This window comes from Prionailurus bengalensis, chromosome A2, assembly GCF_016509475.1.
Source record: "Prionailurus bengalensis isolate Pbe53 chromosome A2, Fcat_Pben_1.1_paternal_pri, whole genome shotgun sequence".
Taxonomy (NCBI): Eukaryota; Metazoa; Chordata; class Mammalia; order Carnivora; family Felidae; genus Prionailurus; species Prionailurus bengalensis.
Window position 1 is genome coordinate 53,468,597 of NC_057348.1, and position 6,039 is coordinate 53,474,635.

The window sequence follows — 6,039 nt, forward strand, 5'->3', positions numbered from 1 at the left end:
CTGAGCTAACCTGTGTATGACTCCCACTGCCATGCAAAATCATATGTTTTTGTTTGGTTTTGTTTTTGACAATCAATCCCCTGACTGATGGCCTGCGTGACTTAAACTTAGAAATTTTCTTCACAATTTTCAATTACATTTATCAAAATGACAGCACATGTCACCCTTTGCTCTTTTGTCCGCTGAACAGCTAATTCTTTAAACTGGGAATTTTTTGCAAGGATCTAGAAAAAGAGCAAAGGGGCTATCTGCTGCCAAATATAATGGAATACACTGTAATCATATTTTTGTAAGTAACTTGTAGATATGTGCTATAATTTCCTAATAAATATTACTTGATTTCTCAGGCAATTCACTCAGAAATTACATTCTCTCCCACAATACAAAAAAGTAATGTCACAAAGGTGAATTCTAAGATACATATTGACAATAAAGGGCCGTAAGCACACAGTGGGCAAAAGTCCTAGCAAACTTGAAAAATATTTAACTGAACAATAATGGAGCAATGCCAAATGCTAAAAGTCACCAAAGATAATTTTAATTGTTGTAGATATAATGGTGCTCAATGACAGCTGTTTTGGAACAAAAAGGTTATTTCCTGCAAATTTCAGTAAGTTTTCTCCTAAAATAAACTCTCATTGATTGTTAAAATTACCAATTGTCCTTAATGGCAAATGGACACTAGCGTTGGCTAATAACTTTGAATATGGAGTCATTCCTACATGTTGATTTGTAAACACTATCTGGAGGAAAAATTAAAAAGAAATAATGTAGCCCAGTGTTATTTCTCCCAATGGAGATATTACAGGGCTCTTATGTAAGAGAAGTAGTTGAAAAAAATATCTCAAGCAAAAAGTACTTACGGACTGAATGTTGCAACTTTCCCAGTAAACACAGCTTCCTCTCTCCTTTCCCCTCTCTTTTTTTGGAAATGACAAGAATAAGCTTTTTCAAAAGCTAAATTTTGTTAAATTATAAACTTAAAAAATCAGTTATTTAACAAAAGAGACATAACTTATTAGCAAATACAAATATATTTTTTGTGTTGGTCTAATAACACTAGAATAAACTATGTTAGACGTTGTGTTTATTTATATATTAAAAGTCTATTTTTAACTTTATTTTGACCCAAGGTTATAATTTTATACATTACGCATAATGGTCCAATGTTATTTCTTGGCTTTATAAATTTTTAAAATTTGACAGCTACTTGAGTAAAAGTAATGTGGAGAAATACAAAGATAAAGAGGGAATGTTTCTTTTTCTTGAATCTAGAGACATGATCATTTGGTTCATTTACTATTAATTCATTATATTGTTTCAACTTTTTTCTAATTAAGAAAAGTAACATGTATTCATTAGTTTTAAAATTAAAAAGTTCAGAAAAAGGTAGAGAATAAGAATCACCTTGAATACATCCCACCACCCAGAGATAACCACTGTTAAGACATAAACTTAACTTTTTCCTTGGTATTTCTCTATACATGCGTACAGGCAGATATATTTTAAAACAAGATGTGCATAACATCTTGTTTTTTAAAAAGATTTTAGTGGGGCACCTGGGTGGCTCAGTCGGTTAAGCATCCGACTTCGGCTCAGGTCACGATCTCACTGTTAGTGAGTTCAAGCCCCGCGTCGGGCTCTGTGCTTACTGCTCAGAGCCTGGAGCCTGTTTCAGATTCTGTGTCTCCCTCTCTCTCTGACCCTCCCCCGTTCATGCTCTGTCTCTCCCTGTCTCAAAAATAAATAAAAAAACGTTAACAAAAATTAAAAAAAAAAAAGATTTTAGTTTAACAATGATGAGAAAAGAACTAAAATTTTTAGAAAGAACTCTCATTGTCCTTAAATATTTGAGATTTTTTACTTATCTTATTCTATTTCCACCTGTGGGATCCACAGCATTCAATTATATATGCTTGTGAGGTAGCATTCCAGTACTTTTTACTTAAGTCTTCCTTTTAAGAACACTTGGTTTTTAGTAAAATATTTGTGTAAGGCATTTCATATATCAAAACAATGCATTAAATCTATGTTGTTAAAAGATTAAAAAGGTAAGAGAAAATTTCTAAGAGGCTTAGTCTTCTCAAACAAGAAATTAAATGTGGAAGTAATTTAATATAATTGCTAGTGTTTGCCAATCAAAAGTTTTAGAACTGAATTGTTTTGTTTCACTCTCTTTTGTAGGATACATTTAAAAATTTATCCTGTAGTAATACTACACTGACTTTAAAAAGAATAGATCTGTGTGTTCTGACATGAAAAGACCTTATTAAGTGAAAAATTCACAGAACGATGCATTTTAAATAATTTATGTCAAACAGCTGTGAAAGCGCATCCTTCCATACGTATGAAAATGCATAGAGAAGAAATTAGCGAGAAACGTCTCAATCCGGGAAGGGAAGTGGAAGTGAGGAGGTAGTAAGAGGGAACTTTTATAATGTAGTCTAGATATTTCTTTATTTCTTTCAACAAAAATAAATTCTTGCATTACTGGTATAATTATTTTTAAAGGGAAGAAATTAAGGTGATACAACACCATATTACCATTTATATTGGCCCCTTACTACTCTGAATTCTAGTCATTTCTGTAACCATCTAATCTCTTCCAAGAAAGTTAAAAGCTCCTAAAGAAGCCACATGCATTGTACTTTGCATTTTCTCCACAGCCCTGGCATTAGTTCCATGGCACAGTAGGTCCTAGTATGTCTGTCTTCAAGGTATGAAATCATGAACTAGAGTATGATTTAGATGTCACTCCACCAAAGCTACGAAACTATTATCTTTTGGAGAGGAATGTACAAAGAGCTCTAGTTATGGATTTCATTATGAGTCCTTTATAACCAAGAAACATTGGATTGCCTTGTCCTTTCTGGTGTAATTACTAGAAGCTCAGTTTAAGTAAAGTTTAACCAGATTTGCATATATTAAAAAAAATAAGATCTGGGAGAACTGAAAGCAATAATTTCTAGTACCACAGCAGGACCAGCTAAGAGCTTTGGGCACTTTTTTTCCTGCTGCGATAGAACTCTGGGCACTCCATTGGAGCACAGTAACTGATGGAAAGAAAGAAGGCATTCGATTTTGTAAGGTGAACATACAAAGGAAAAGTAAAAAGGCAGCCTATCCCTAACTGTTAATATTCGCCTTGAACAAGATAGATGTGGCCTAGTTTGATATGGCAAGTACAGTTGTGAACGGTAGTTAAATAAGAAATTCAGTCTGCTTTATCATGAATTATACTAATTATATTAATGTATTCCAAAATGAGAAAAGATGGGATGGACATTTATTATAGGTGTTTTCTTTCATAAGACATACTTATACAGTACCAAATAGCTTCAGTTATTCAAACTGATGGCTTCTTTCCAGATGTATTTGGATCAGCCACGGAAATAGAAATACGGCTAAAAACGCATCAACCTCTTAATTCTTGACACTTCTCTTTCTTTCTTTTCACTCACTCTTTCTTTTTAGCTTAAAATCATGTGCAAACTTCTCTCTTCTTAAAAACAAAAATAAAAACCGAAGACCATAAACCCACCTTAGACTCAGTGTCCCGTTTGTAAAATCTACCCTCCTTATTTCACTGATAAATGTCTCTAAAAAGGCATCTACACACATTATCTCACCTTGCTCACCACAACTGGTAACCCGAAATGACTAAGAGACTGGACTCAGAAGTAGGTAGAGCCGAGTTATCTTTGATCTGTTGCATACTAGTCGTATGACTCTGGTCAAGGCCTCTCTCTGTCTCAGTCTCCTCATCTATCCTATGAGGATGACAATAATAATAATACTGCGTTCCTTCAGAAGGTTGTAGCAAAGAGTAAACAGCATGACATTTACAATCCTTGAGACACGGTAGGTGCTCAATAAATATTTCTGACTGATACAGCTTCTGCCTCTATCTCATCTTTCACCGGTTACCAGGCCTACCTTAACTGACCTCTCTGTGCCATCTGAGAGTGTTGCTTTCTTCTTCTTTGACCTCCATTATACCAAGCTGTTCTCATTTCCCTTTTTTCTATTTCTCTGGCTCTTCCTTATCAGATTCCACCTACCCCTTCAAAGCTCATCTTCCCAGAGATTTCTCCCAGGCCTCCTCACCTTCTTCCTGGCGATCTCATTCACATCAGTGGGTTCGGTTGCTAAGTGAACAATGACAACTCCACATTATATTTCCATCCCAGACCCTTATCCAAAGTCACAGGAGTAGATTCCTGATTGTCTATAGACAACTTCACTAGGACGTCCCTCACAAACACCTGAAACTCAACATGTCTCAACCTGAGCCATTGATTGCTTAAGTCAGAAACCTGAGCGTGAGCTTAGACTTATGGTCTCTAGTGCAAATGTTTTTCTTGAATGTTTTGTTTTTACTTTTTTTTTTTAAGGCCTTGGATCCTACTCCTAAATATTTTTGTATGGCTGGATTGTACTCATCCTTCAAGATTAAGCTCGGGTATTACATGGGAAGCCTTCCCATTAACCACCCCCCTCAACCTGAGTTAGGTTTCTCCCCTTGCTAGTACCCCATGACACCATAGCACCATGACTTCCATAGCACTTACCACACTGTATTCTAGCTTTTTTTTTTAACTTGTCTGCCTCTTCTACAGAACTGTGAGCTCCCTAAAAGCAGGGTTTTTGCCTTTCAGCCTAACGCAGTGTGTGGCAAAAAGGATGTGCTTCATAAGGATTTGAAAGTCAACTACATAAGCCCACCACTGAGCTTGATTCCATGGCTCTTGCAGCAGCACTACCGATAGCCTCGAATTTAGCAATGTGATGGAGAGAAGCTCACAGGCATTACAAACAATTCACAAAATAGTGAATCTGGTCCCAGATAAGTAAGAGTTAACTATATACTAGAGTTCAAGGGAGCCTTGCCAAGCCAATAAATTACTTGGTGTTTACTGAATACCAACTATTTTCCCCACATACTGAATATGTTTACTATTTCCATGGCTCACATTTCTTACTAAGAGTAATTGGAATTAAACTTTTTTTTTTCCGTGAGAAGGAAGAGATTCCTTTGGTAGGATATCATCCTAAATGATGGCCCTTAAATACTTGAAAAATTTGCATTTCTTCCCTCTGTCTGTTAGGACTTGGACTTTCTAATTCATGTGATAGAGAACAACATTAAAAATCTGGCCTTATATTTTGAGTTCTAGTAAAACTTTCAGCTGTGCATAAGAAGTGCTTCTGCAAGATTGGGAACCAGGAAGAGAATTTGGCATATTTGAAATCTTCCAATTTTTTTATAAGAAAAAAAATGTTTATGTAGAATTTGAGTAGTTACAAATAAAAAACTTGAAATATCACCTAGGATACATCTTAAATCTATATTTACAAGTTCAACCATGTGGTTCTAATTTCTCTAGGAATCCTGGATTCCACCTTTCTAGGATTAGAAACAAATAAAACCAAAAACAAAACACTAAGTGTTTGATTTGCAGCCAGATTTGAGAACCACTGATTATTGATTTGTATATGGAAACACTTTTGAGTGATGCTGAAAGTTAGCAGTAAATACTGCCTTCATAAACAAATAAACAGAAAACATAGTCACACACACACACACACACACACACACACACAAAATCACTGAAGAAAATTTGCAGCTTAAAACACTGCAAATACTTAACACTAAAACAATGGTTAATTTGCCAGAATTCTGTGATTTCTCTTAGAACTAGTCATTAATTATATCACATTTTTTACATCAGATAGTTTCCCTTCTCTCTCTGAAGATGGAAGTAAGGACCTATTAAATCTATGGCTATTGACTGCTCTTGATCGATTGTGTTTGTTCTTGATTCACTTGCAAATATTTGTTGAGTACCTACCACGCACCAGGCATACAGGCACTTTGTATGCACAGTACCATGATTTAGGGATTCTTCCTGTTTGGAATAGAGTGTTATTTTCAACATAATAGTAATTCAATAAATGTGTGTTGACTCACTGATTAAATTTAGCGTCAAGAATACTATTATTTGAGCACTTTTGAAATGTACAAGAATGCTGTCAGAA